Source organism: Zonotrichia albicollis, chromosome 2, assembly GCF_047830755.1.
Source record: "Zonotrichia albicollis isolate bZonAlb1 chromosome 2, bZonAlb1.hap1, whole genome shotgun sequence".
Lineage (NCBI taxonomy): Eukaryota > Metazoa > Chordata > Aves > Passeriformes > Passerellidae > Zonotrichia > Zonotrichia albicollis.
The window spans coordinates 54,715,256-54,728,218 of record NC_133820.1 but is presented as its reverse complement, the minus strand read 5'-3'; positions in this window follow the sequence as shown (position 1 = coordinate 54,728,218).

Sequence of the window (12,963 nt, the reverse complement as noted above, 5' to 3'; positions counted from 1 at the left end):
TGATCCTGGGGAGCCTGCTGTTAGATCCTGCCTGCAGCACGAGTTTGACTGACGATCCCCAGAGGTACATCCCCAGCTCAGCTGCTCTGTATTGCTGTGAATCTCTCACACTCCAGCTGTATTTCAGATGCGTTCACTTCTACAGAAAAGTCTGGGCTTTCAGTTCTGGATGAAAACTCCTCAAACCACTGACTTCTCCCTATAATCTTGATTTCTTCTGGGCTTTGGGCTCTACTATAATGCCAATGCTATTGATAGCTTAGTTTCTTATGTGCCACATTCCCTTTTAAGTGACCACTTGAATTTTTTTGTAAGGGCAAGGTAACACAAATCATTGACTCCAAGTTTATCCTGTTTGTGTTAAATACCTGCACTAGATTATAAAATATTAAACTGCATTTATTCTGAATGTAGTTTGTACCCTTTTTTCTAAAGAGGCTAAAAAATTTTATTAGCACCATGATCATTTTACCTTTAAGACTGAAAGCTGATACATTTTTTATCAAGCCACTAGTCTTTTATCGTTGCTGGGGGATTTTCAGTGTGCATGTTTGTATGTGTGGTTTTTCATTTTGTTTTGTTTTACCAAAAATATGTAGAAATAGAAACAGCAAGAATAAGGCCTTTGTGATAATTTTATTAAAAAGTCAATTTTTTCTGACAGTCTCTAAATGGCTGTCTTAAGAAGCATTATAAATACTAAATTGATGGGGATATACATGTGTGTCACAGAAATTTTAGCTTCCATTGTGTACAGGAGACCCTAGGAAGAAATCTGCCAGGGTAAAGAGATACTCTGCTTTTTTTTCTGTGATGGAGTTAGAAATTACTTTTAAAATTGTTTTTTCCTGTGTAAGGTTCTCTAGGAATATTTTGTAGGATACCAAAATATCAAAATATTATATCAAGAATAGCGTGTCCAGAAGGACCAGAGCAGAGACCATCCCCTGTATTTGGCACTGGTGAGGCCAAACTTGGAATGCTGTGCTCAGTTTTGGGCCCATCACTACAAGGAAGACATTGAGAGGGGCTGCTCTCAGTGCTGTGTTTAGTTGCCAAGGTGGTGATGGATCAAAGTTTGGACTCAATGATCCTGGAGTCTTTTCCAACCTAAATGATTCCATGATTCTGAAGTCCTGTAAAACTGCACATCCCAAAAGACTAGACTTGGATTCTAACAGAATGGCCTAAAGTTTCACTGGATACCATCACTAAGTGCTGAAGCAGGAAACTCAGTAGAATTGAAATTGTTTCTGCCACTCTCAGCATATAAAGCTTCTTCCTGTTCTTCTCATTGGTGATTATCACACTAGGAAAAAATGTTTCCATATCCCAACCACCTATTGAGACAATAGGCAGAAGACAAGAATCAAGAAGGGATTCACCTATGCCAGTAAATCTAAGCTGTATTTACAGACTGCAGAAAGAAACTGGCGCTGTTATGAATTATTTTGATTTATGTTAAAAAATTGAAAGAGTTTGAGCCCTGCTTAGGACACATCCCAAGGATTTCAAAATGCTGAAGAGCTTTTTTCATTCATGATGAAATTCTGGCTGCTCTTGCAGCTGGAATAGTCTCTTAAATTAAACAACAACAAAAGCTAGAGATTTACTGTTTCAACATAGGTAAAATTTTGTGGAAAAAAAAGTGAAGTATCCTAGTTTATTTCTATTAAGGTCTATTTTTAAAGGAAAAAAAGCCTGCATACTTTTACAAAAAAGTATTAAATAATCCTAATTAGTTTTCTTTCCTTTTTTTCAGCAGACCTAAGAGATGAAATATTCTAACAGAGAGGAATATATTATGGACCATAATGAGGGTAACATGGGCAAATTTTAATTAGTTTAAATCACCTTCTATCTGCTTGTGTCATTATGTGTTGTATTTCATATGTGTTTTATTTTTCAAGTTTGTAAATTTTATATATATATAAGTCGTATGCAATTTATAAATTATAATTGGTTGTTTATATATCTTCACCGAAATTGTCTCACTAATGGTAGTAATTTGTCAGTATTAGACAATAGAATTAGATCTCATCCAAAAGAACTGGAAATCAAAATCAGACTGTTACATAACACTTACTACTCTTCAGTAGTAAGGCAAAGGTTTTCCTGCCTTTATGAGCTGTAAATAAAAACTGAGAATGAAAATAAATTCCTCCGATCAGACATGAAGTTCTGGGAAGTATTGGGAAGTATATGATAACAGCAGAGCTAGCATTTGATTGCTCTTTTCACCTGCTATTTAGGACAGTCAGTAACAATGGCCTTGTTATGCAAAATCTCAGACTTTATTTGCAGTCCAACAGAAGGTCAAGACAATTCCATCCAACCAAAAAGCAACAGAAGACTGAACTTTTTGAGACTATGGAAAAAGTACTTTTTAGCCCTTCAAATAAATTTGCTCCCTTTACTTTGTCAGCCTTGTCCACTTCCATCTCTGTTCCCTCTGATGCCGCACTCCCTTTCCAAGCAGTGCCTGTCTAACCTCTTCCCTTCCTTAGGGCTGGAAATCTACTTAAAACCACAAGGTGACCTGATTCCCAGAACTGTATTCCTTCACAGTGATAGCTGTTTTTCCATGTTATGAAAGAGCCTCAAGTGTTTGGTTCCAGTAAAAACACTTCTGGCATCCACTAATTCAGTATTCTTTTCTGTTTCAGTCATTGATATGTTACTCTACTGGATGGGCATTCCCAGCATTCCTCTGAAATCTCACCTGTTTTATCCAGTTGGACCGCATGGATATGGGGGAGGAACAGTCCTGCTCCTGATGTACAACATCTATCATAGCCTGTCTCTTATCTCACATGGAACTGTTATGTGGGAATAAAACATCTGTGCTTTGTCTAGATTGGAAAACATTCTACAGATACAGTATAGGATTGCTCGATCCCTGGTTACTCCTACAGATCACACCTATAGCAATTATGTTGAGTTAGCACAATTGTTTCAAAATAGCTTCTAATTCTAGAAATTGAATTACTTAATGTATATTTTGCAAAAAGGTGTTTCAGAGTCATGATTACTGTACATATGCATTCACAGCATAAGTGTTTGCTGTTAGTTTCGCAAAGCATACTCAACATACATAAACACATATTTTTGCATACTCAACTCAAATATATGTTTGTGGGTATGGGATACAGTAAAAATGAACGTGTACATAATGTTTTGAAGTGCTTGTGGATTATTTTGTCCATTCCTTTCACAGCTACATTAGCTGTTACTTTAGCAACAGAAAATTCAGTGTAGACAGCTCTCAAATTAGGTAAAATTATTCAACTCAGTTCAAGTCCAACAGATATGATATCATCACTGTTTCTTTCAATATTTGTAGGCTTTTACAAATAGAACATTTATTTTGTAGGCTTCTACAAATAGAACAGTCATTTTGCTTTTGCACAGTACTCGTTGTACAGAGATTATTGCTTTAATCCCTCACTCCCCTTCCCTGTGCACTGAAAGTCATAGTTCATGCCTTTTGAGACTGGTAATATCTGAATGCATTGTGCTTCTGCTGAGCCTTTACTTATTCTGTATGCCTTATTCTGTATGCATCACATGTCTTGTTTAGAATAATTATCTATCACTAAACCATCTCCAGTCAGTTGGTTTGAATGTAGTAATCTATGATTTCTTCACTTCAGGCCAGTGGTATCACATGACACGACTATACTGACTTATCACATTCTGTCACGTATTCTTGGGGTAATTATTCCAGTTCACACAATCTGCATCACTGTATGACTGAAGGTACACAAACATTTTCAGTTGTTTTGTGTCATGGTGATTAATTTCTTTAATTATACAAAAAGAAATTACAAGGGGAAAAAAATAATGCAGTGCAAATAATTCAAAGATACATCTATTATGCACCTGGGATGCAGTATTTCATTACTTAGGTACTTAAATTACTAAGGTGAATAGCCTCAGCTCAGGGTAAAGAAATACTACACACCTCCTTCTCTGAAGCTGGCTGTTTATGGTCTTTTGGTTAAAATGTATAAAAATAAACAGTAAATATTTAGAAAGTATATGGATAGTGAAACTTTGTTACAATCAGTCTAACCCTTTGATTGTCAGTGGAGTGGACAGCTAAACCAGCCACCTAAGTGCCCTCTTTAATAAAGAGGAAAGGAGTTTATCTAACCCTGACTAGCATATCTAAATAGGTCAATTGACTAAGTTGAGAAGACAGGAATAAAAGACTAACAATAGAGCTAAAGTGCAGAAGTTCACCAGTTAGCATTTTCTCTCGGAAGTTTCATGGATGAGATGCTATTTCTAGGAAGGTGATATCCCTCATATTCAGGTGGATCCTCCTGTGCACCACTTTTGCCCATATCATCTTGTCCTATTGCTTGACACCACCAAGCAGAGCCTGGCTCTTGCCTCTTGGAACTCTCCCTTTGGGTTTACATTGATGAGGTCCCTCTCAGCTGCATCTTCTAGAGACTGCACTGGCCCAGCTCCCTCAGCCTGTACTCATAAGAGCGATGCTCCAGACCCCTCAACTTCTTTTTCACTGTTCAAGGGAAAGTCTTCCTTCCAACATTCCTTTACCCTGCACTCCTGGGTAAGAGATCTCTGAGGCCTGGCCTTGTCAGTGAAGACCAACACAAAGAAGACAGTCACTCTGTGCTCTCTGTTACGAGGATCCCTCTCCATTTAGCAATGGACCCACATTACCCTTTGTCTTCCTTTTGCTGTTGAGGTATTTCAAAAAGCCCTTCTTCTTGTCCTTTACATCCTTGGCCAGATTTAATCACAGATAGACCTTGGCCTTCCTTGACTCACTTCTACTTACTGTGAATGCTTCTCTCTATATTCATTTCAAGTGGCCTGATCCCGCTTCCATCTCCTGTACATTTCCTGCTTATTCTTGAGTAATGTCAGGAGTGCTTCATTCACCCACATGGATCTCTTGCGCCCTTTGTTTATTTCTTGCTCAAGAGAATTGTTTTTGAGATTGGATAAAGTAATTCTTATCAACCAGCTCTCAGACTCCTGCACCCTGCATAACCTCTCCCCATGGGATTCTTCCAAGAAGATCTCAGAAAAGGCTAAAGCTAGTTTTTGTGGAGCCTGTGATTGTACCTTGGTGCCATGCTTCCTCCTTGTACAATACTGAACTACACAATCCCATGGTCCCTGCAGCTAAGGCTGCCCCCAGCTTTAAGTCTCCAGCAAGGCCTTCACTGTTTGCTAGATAAGGTTGAGGAGCACATTCTCCTTCCCACTCTTGGCAGTTCCACTCCATGCCTCTTCTTTCCCCCTTATTCTGTGGTGTTCAGTTTCTTTTGGATACTTTGATGACTGATAGTAGGAATCTTCTATTGCAATTTTATAAGCAGCATTCCACTGCTGCCAGCTGCAGAGTATCTAAAAAATATTTCCTCTCACAACTTAATGAGCAATTTTGTGAATTTCCTCTGGTTTTGAGAAAGTTTTTATAACACTGAAATGAGAACAAAATTATAGAAATGTTTTCATGTTCTCCCATTTTTTGACACTGTTTGCTTTTAGTTTTGTTATCATTATCCAACTTTCCTGGTGCCACCACCATCTCTTAAATATTAGCCAATGAGGATAATAATTTTGTTAAGGGCTACAGATCCAGAGTTTAAAATCTATGACAGCTGGCATAATGTGTGTACTGCTATGAAAGTTTAAACAAAACTGATTTGTACCTCCAGAGAATAAAATTTTAGCTTGATCAAACACAGAAACAAATTGATAAATTAGCTGTAAAGCATAGAGACTTATCTCTAAAATATCTCTAACTCCTGCATGGAAGTGTGTTTACTGGAAATAATTGCGCAGAACCATAAAATTGAAAACTTGACTTATAAGCTATATAGTTCTATGCATTTTTGTTCTTAATAATCATGTTTCAAAGTTTTGTACTAGCTTAGATATGCCTTTCTGAATATGCTTTACAGCACTGGAATTGTGTACTACCCTCACTTGAGTTATTGTGAAGAAATGTTCACAGTAGACAAAGTTCTTGGGTATGGAGATTACTATCACCTCATCAATTTACCATCGGCATAGGTATGTTGTGAAGTAACCAGAGAAGCCATAACTAACAAGGTTGTTTATATTACTGGTCTGTGGATGACCCCATGCCAGAGCAGGTGGATACCTGAATGAGGCTGTGACCCTGTGGGAAGCCAGGACACAACCAGGCTCCTGCAGGACTGGTGGATCCACAGAAAGAGGAGCCCACACTGGAGCAGGTTTGCTGGCAAGCCTTGTGATCCTGGGTGGGACAATACTGGAACATCCTGTTCCTGAAGCACTGCACCCCTGGAAGGGATTCACACTGGAGCAGCTCACGAAGAACTCTATCTCATGGGAAGGACCCATGTTGGAGAAGTTCATGGAGGTCTGTCTGCCATGGGAAGGACTCCATGCTGGAGCAGAGGAAGAGCGTGAGGAGTCCTTGTGCTTAGGAGGAAGAAGTGGCAGAGACATGTGATGAACTGACTGCAACCTCTGTTCCCCGTCCCCCTGCACAGCTGAGGGGAGAAGGCAGAGAATTTGTGAGTGAATCTGAGCCTGGGAAGAAGAGAGGGGTGGAGGAATGGGGTTTTTTTAGGACTAATTTTTATTTCTCATCCTACTTTGATATGATTAGCAATAAATTGAACTAATTTATTTCCCCAAGTTGAGATTGTCTGACGGTAACTGGTGAGTGATCCCTGCACATTTCTGTCTCAAGCAAGGAGCCTTTGGTATACTTTTTCTCAGTCTGTCCACTTGGGAGGTGTCCAGCCAGAGTCACCCACCACAGACGCTCATATGTGAACAGAAAGGTGCTTTGCAACTTGTTGCTTCTCCTTCAGAAACCGCCAGTCTCTTTCTCAGGGCCCTGAGTTCATCAACCCTCCCCAAGAACTTTTGGCTGCTGGAGCTCGTGTACAGCCTCAAAAAGCACAACAGGTGGTTCTGGATGTGAAACTGGTTTGTGAAGAAAGTGAGATGCCTTAGTGTGGATGATCCTCCTTCCCACAGGAACTGGTTTTAAGCTAAGACTCTAGCCTTCAGCTCCTGCCAGAGATGAATTCAGGTTTCCATTCCTGACCATGAACTTGCTGATGCAGACCCTAACCCTGACCCACAGGTCCATTTACCAACTTCAGCTCAAATCTGCCTTGTCACCGTGGGTTTGCCTGGTTACCTGCTGAGCTGTCTCTGCTCCTAGTTATGATCACCAGGTCTGATCCTGATTGTGAATTTCCAGCTTGGCTTCATGGACTTTGCTGATGATCTATGTTTCAGGCTGTTTCCAGCTGCCAGTCCCCAGCTCCTATCCTGTCAGATATGGCTTCTGTTGTGCTTGGCTCCTGATTCCCTGTCCCTTCGGGAGCAGCTGGCCCCCACCATGTCCTGGTTTGTTCCTCATACCTAATGTTCTTTTTGTTTCCCAGTCTCATAAATTGTCTCAGAAAGATCTGGCTTATGAACAGTGGAATGGCTTATTGACAGGTTGAAATAAAGCCTCATTGCTGCTCTTCCAGGCTCATCAGTCAGATCCTTGTGGGTGAAAGACTGATCATTTTCTGGTTGGTGGTGAGTTTTTCAGCATCCCCCCCGAAGAGATACATCAATTTCTAGTGCAGCCTCAGACATGAGCTTTCTGCAAAGGGGTTTCTGAAATGTAAGTTTTCAAGACAAGTGTTTAACAGCAATAACATGTGCTACTGCTTCCTGTCTGGTCAATCCTAGCAATTATTGTTTTCAGATCTGGGTATATTCATGCATGTATGTGCAATCCTTCCAGAGAAGGAGGATACTAAAGAGCTCCTCTTTGGTCTGGTTGACAGCCCTTTGTGCAAGCTCTTGGTAGTGTGACCAGGGCAGCATATACAAGGGTGGTGTTGTGAATGCTGAATTTTTGAAAGACCCTATCAAATGCAGAGGTTTTCCCGTGCACAGCCCTGTTTGTTACACTTATGTACAAACTGGTGAACTTGAAATATTTCCAAGGGCAAGAAACATGCAGAATGTGTGGGAGCTATTGGACTAATCAGACATTGAACTTCTTCTCTGGACTACTTCATATGGCTCAGAGAAGAGCACAAAATCTTCATTTCCCTTGTATTTTTCCCCACATAACTCAAGTTGGTTTTTATGTTTGAAATAACTTTTTATTGAAATTTTGATAAGTGAACAGAAACAGGAGAAACAACTAAAATTTCCAATGAGCAGCTTCTTGTGTGGCAACGAGAAGAAGCAGTGTTTGATCACAGGCCAGCAAAATCTGCCTTTGATAGACATAGCAATATTATTCAAGCCATTGAAGGAAGAAAATGAAATAAAAAAGACACATTTTTTCTGGTCATTTTACAGTGTAAAAGAGAAGTCACAAATAAGTTTGCTGCTCAAAATAGTGCTTTAGTTATGAATTACAAGCAGTCTTCTACCTCTCTATATTTATATATTTTGGGAGAAGAGTGAAAGATGGCAAGAAATCCACTGAAATAAACAAAATCTGTCATGCAATTAATTTTGCAAAAAACATTTCCAACAGAGAAGGCCCATAAAGCTTCCAGCTGTGTCTCAAAAGCTTTGCTGTTATTGTCATTCTTAAATAAACATTTACAAGTTTCAGCCACGGTTTTATAGTTGGTTTTATTTTTTTATAATATAATTTTTTCTTTTAATTAAAGTCTGCTTTGTAAAGCTGGTGAAATCTATATACATTTCTCCTTATTTATTACTGGCTATGCTCCTTTCTGTTATCATATACCTCTATCTTGCCATAGATTCTCTATCCCACCTCCACCCAGGATAGAGGTTACTTTCTACGTTCTCCTGCCTGGCAAGTGCTCCTGGTTTTGGTTGATGCTTAAAATAAAGCTTCTATTCAAATAAGAGAATTGTACTGCTCACACTTGGAGACTTTCAGCATTGCATTCTCCGTAATGTAAGTCAGATTTTGTTTGTCAGTTATGGTACAGGAGTTATTCTGGGGAAGTCCACCACAGAAGCCATGATAAGAAATAATAAAACATGGCAAACTCATACAGAAAAGGGTCTAATCAAATGTGACTTAAAAGAGTTTATATAGAATCTATTTTCACCTGGAGCTTGATGGGCTGACAGTAATGATTATGTGTACTTGAGTGAAGAAAGGCTCCAAAGGGTACACTGTTATTCCATCTTGCCAGTTGAAATATGGTCAGAAGGGAGAAAAGATCACATATTTATGGATTTGTAAATAAACTGAATAGTTTCTTATTACCAGTTCAATCTTTTTCTCCAAATAACACATGATCTTCTGTGTAAAATTGAGAATTGATATAGTTGCAAACCAGAAGGATTTGGGCATAAAATATCTGCCCAATTCTGGGTGGTGCTATCTACATTTTAACAGTAATGTCTGCTGAAATAAAGTTATACGTAAAATTGCATGTGAAGCTTCACCTTTAAAGATTTTTCTCTTTTGGACTCTGGAGCAGTAATCTTGCCTCAATCTGCTTATGCTTGAGAGACCGTAGTTACAGACAAGGTTGTGGTTAAGGCAGAGAAATGTCCCTCCCTGTCACAGCAGATGTTTGTTTGGATCCCAGTCCTCTTAATGTGAGAGACAGAGAAGTCTGTGGAACAGTACTTTATTTCTCCAGCCTCAAGAAACATGTTTTATAGCTGTAAATAAAAAAATACTAAATAAAAAATGTAAGATCTGAGGATTGTTAAAACCTAATGTGCAGATCTGGCCATTGGCTTCCAATCTTCCCCTTATTGATTCCATAATTTTATTGATTCCTTTTATTGATTCCAGGGGAACTTCTGGACACACACTGGAGATGTACTATATGTGTCCACAACATTACAGAGTAAGTTCTTCTTTGGGAGATGTATTTATGGCAGGACAGAAGACTTCCTTCACACAGTGAGCAAGAGTGTTTCAGGCCCCAGCACCAGAATGCCTGGCAGGGATCTGCTCTGAGTCTCCATGCTCGGATGGAGGGAGGACCAGCTGGGGGAAATTGAAGGGCTGTCTCATTTCAGAGCAAGTAAAGACTGTCAGTGCTCCTGGGCTGTGTGTGTGCAAGAGCTGTGAGGTGCAAGGGCAGAGAAGAGCTTCTGTGGTTGCCAAGAGGACAGGTTTAGAGAAACTGAAAGGAGAAAGAACCCAGAAAAGGAAGCTCTGGAACCCATCCTTTGTAAGGTATGATAAAGACTACCTCTGCTGTGGACAGATGGATATAAATGATGGGAAAATCAGAATAAACTGAAGTAAGAAGTAGAAAATCAGCTTCAATTGGCCAGTAAGGGAGGGAGTGCCTCTGTCAGCAGTGGCATTTAATTTTTCAGGTACTACAGAACCCGAAAATTAAATGTCTTGTGCTCTGGAAGAGATTTACCTTCTTACTCCCTTCTACACTTTCTTCAGTCTCAAATATATTTATCACAGCTCCCATCTGAAGCACAGACTCTCCCTGCCTCATCCTAGAAAATCCTGACAGGCTGCTAGAACATCTTCTGCCCCAAGCTGCATTACACTTGTAGAAATTTGTCTTGTAGAGGGGAGGTGAAAATGTTCAGGTCGCTGCTTAAGATTTTTATTTTTCCTGGAAAGAGGAAGTATTTTATTTTGTATAAGTGCCAAGGCTAAAACACTTTCTATCCTTGAGTAAGACTCTTTTAGAATGGTGGGTAGGAGGCAATGGTAGACTGAAAATAAAGTTGCCTGGACATGCTCCTTTTGACTCTCAATGAAGACTCCAAGCAGCAATCCTAGAGGAGCAAATGAGGTTATGAGGTCATCAACTTTCTTCTCAGTTGAACATTTCTCTATTTTTTAAAAAATATTTCCTTTTCCTGGCTAAGGAAAAACAAAGATAATTTCACTTTCATTTAAAAACATTTTTATTATTGCAGGACTGGTAATAAAGTTAGGGTTTCACTACTAAATTTTAAAGGAATTGTAGCTGTTTCTTTATTCTTTTTTTTTGCGATAGGTCTCAGTGTCTTGTTCTAACTTGCATCCTCTGAATTTACATGTTGTTTTATTGCTCTGATTTATCCACTGCACTTTTTATTGGGCTAGCTTTTATTCCACATAAACATCCATTTGTTTCATGATGTTATGTGTTTGCCTGTCTGTGCATTTGAGGGCTAGTGACCAAGGCACAGTGTTCTGGGATCACCTTGCTGCTTCTCATGGCTGGAGCTGTTTTAAGGACTTATAGAGCACCATTGCCCATCTCAGTGTTAAGGCCCCAAAAGGAATTTGCTGTAAGAGAAGCCATTGCAGCAGGAACTTGATATAAGCACAGAAAGGAGGAGTTTTTGACAGGAAGATTCTAATTCCAGGACTGGTGGAGGTGAGATAACCTAGTTAGCACAGGCTGGTTAATGCATGACAGGCTATGAAATCAAGGCAAGAGATATCTGGGGGAAATGGAATTGCTACTGACTGGCATCAATTGTGTGTAGCTGTCTGTAATTCTCTCTTTCAGACATTTCTTCTCATGGATCAAGCAGTTAAAGATGACTGCCTAGGTTGGAAATTGATTAGTGGGGAGAGGGAACGTTTGCAATGACCACAACCATGTCCTTAAGAGGCCCAAGCACTTATTATCTCTTATCTCTTTCCAATTTGTTCCAGACATTTCTGTGATTAGGAATGTAGGGTAAAGTGCAGGAAAAAACTCTTATATCTAACTTCAGTAATCAAAACAAAACATCAAATGCATGCTTCTACTGTCATTTGTTTTTGAGTTTTCATTTGTCTCTCTCAGCTTCAGCCTGCAATATTTCTTTTAATCACCAGGTCCCTCTTTTAACTTAAAGGTAGAAGAAGCTAGAGTCACCCCTTTACTTTGTTAAGAATATCTTTTGGAGTATACTTCATATTTAGGGCAGATGCCATTTCTACTTTATTGAAAAAAAGATGGAAGCTAAAGGCTGCATTTTCCTTCCTGACCGTCTGCTGAAAAATGCTGTTCTCCAGGGGAGAGCAAAGGAGGGAAAAGTTGTTCAAGATGTCTTTCTGTATCAGCACAGCTGTAATTTCAAGTATGATGCTTTAAATAGATAAAACCTGATCATTTACACCCTTTAATGCTTGCTTGTATTTCCAATTTGTCATATATTTCTGTGTCTGTTAACCTGTAAGTTTTATTTTCAGTTGACATTACATGATTCACATGTGTACGAACATCTGAAATCCCAAAAGAAATGAAAAAAATTACAAAAACATTAAATGGAATTCCAATGGGCCTGAGCTAATATTTAGTCACAGTCGATGACCTTAGCACTTTGTAGAATGCCTTCCACTATTATCTCTGCTCTGCAGTTCACACTGCAATCTGTAAGAGCCAGAGGACAAGCTTCAGTTTGCTTGTGGCAAATACTGGCATAGTGACAAGGTATATGTGGTATCTGGCTTATCAACAGGCAGCAGACAGGTCCAGATTGACACCTAGAGATATGTCCCACAGTATCAAGAAAAGCAGTACTTGATAATGTTTCCAGAGATGGTTTCAAATGAGTACTGGCAATCTTTCTCTGAGACAATAAACTATAGATCTTAAATATGTTTTCAACAGGTTGCAATATTCAAAGATAGTAAGATCAAAGCATATTGATAGAATAACAATGCAGGTGATTGAATGCCCAAGAAACAATGATATAAGTGAACCTATTGTAATTACACTGAACAAAAAGCATTTGTAAATAAAAACACACCAAATGATATAAAGAAAACATATTTGGTCCTCCAGTTATTTCTGTAGGATATTACCCATATATTGCATGGTTTATAAATCTCCTTTTCCTGTCTGAAGTTGTTCCTATTAAAAAAAATATGTTTGCCCACAGAAGAAGCAGCTTCCAGGGACTCACTTCAATAAATTTTGGTTTGGGGTTGGAAAGGAAAAATACTTCTATATCTTGCAGCTTCGAATTTGGTATCTTTGATAATTGCTGATAGGGTCAAAC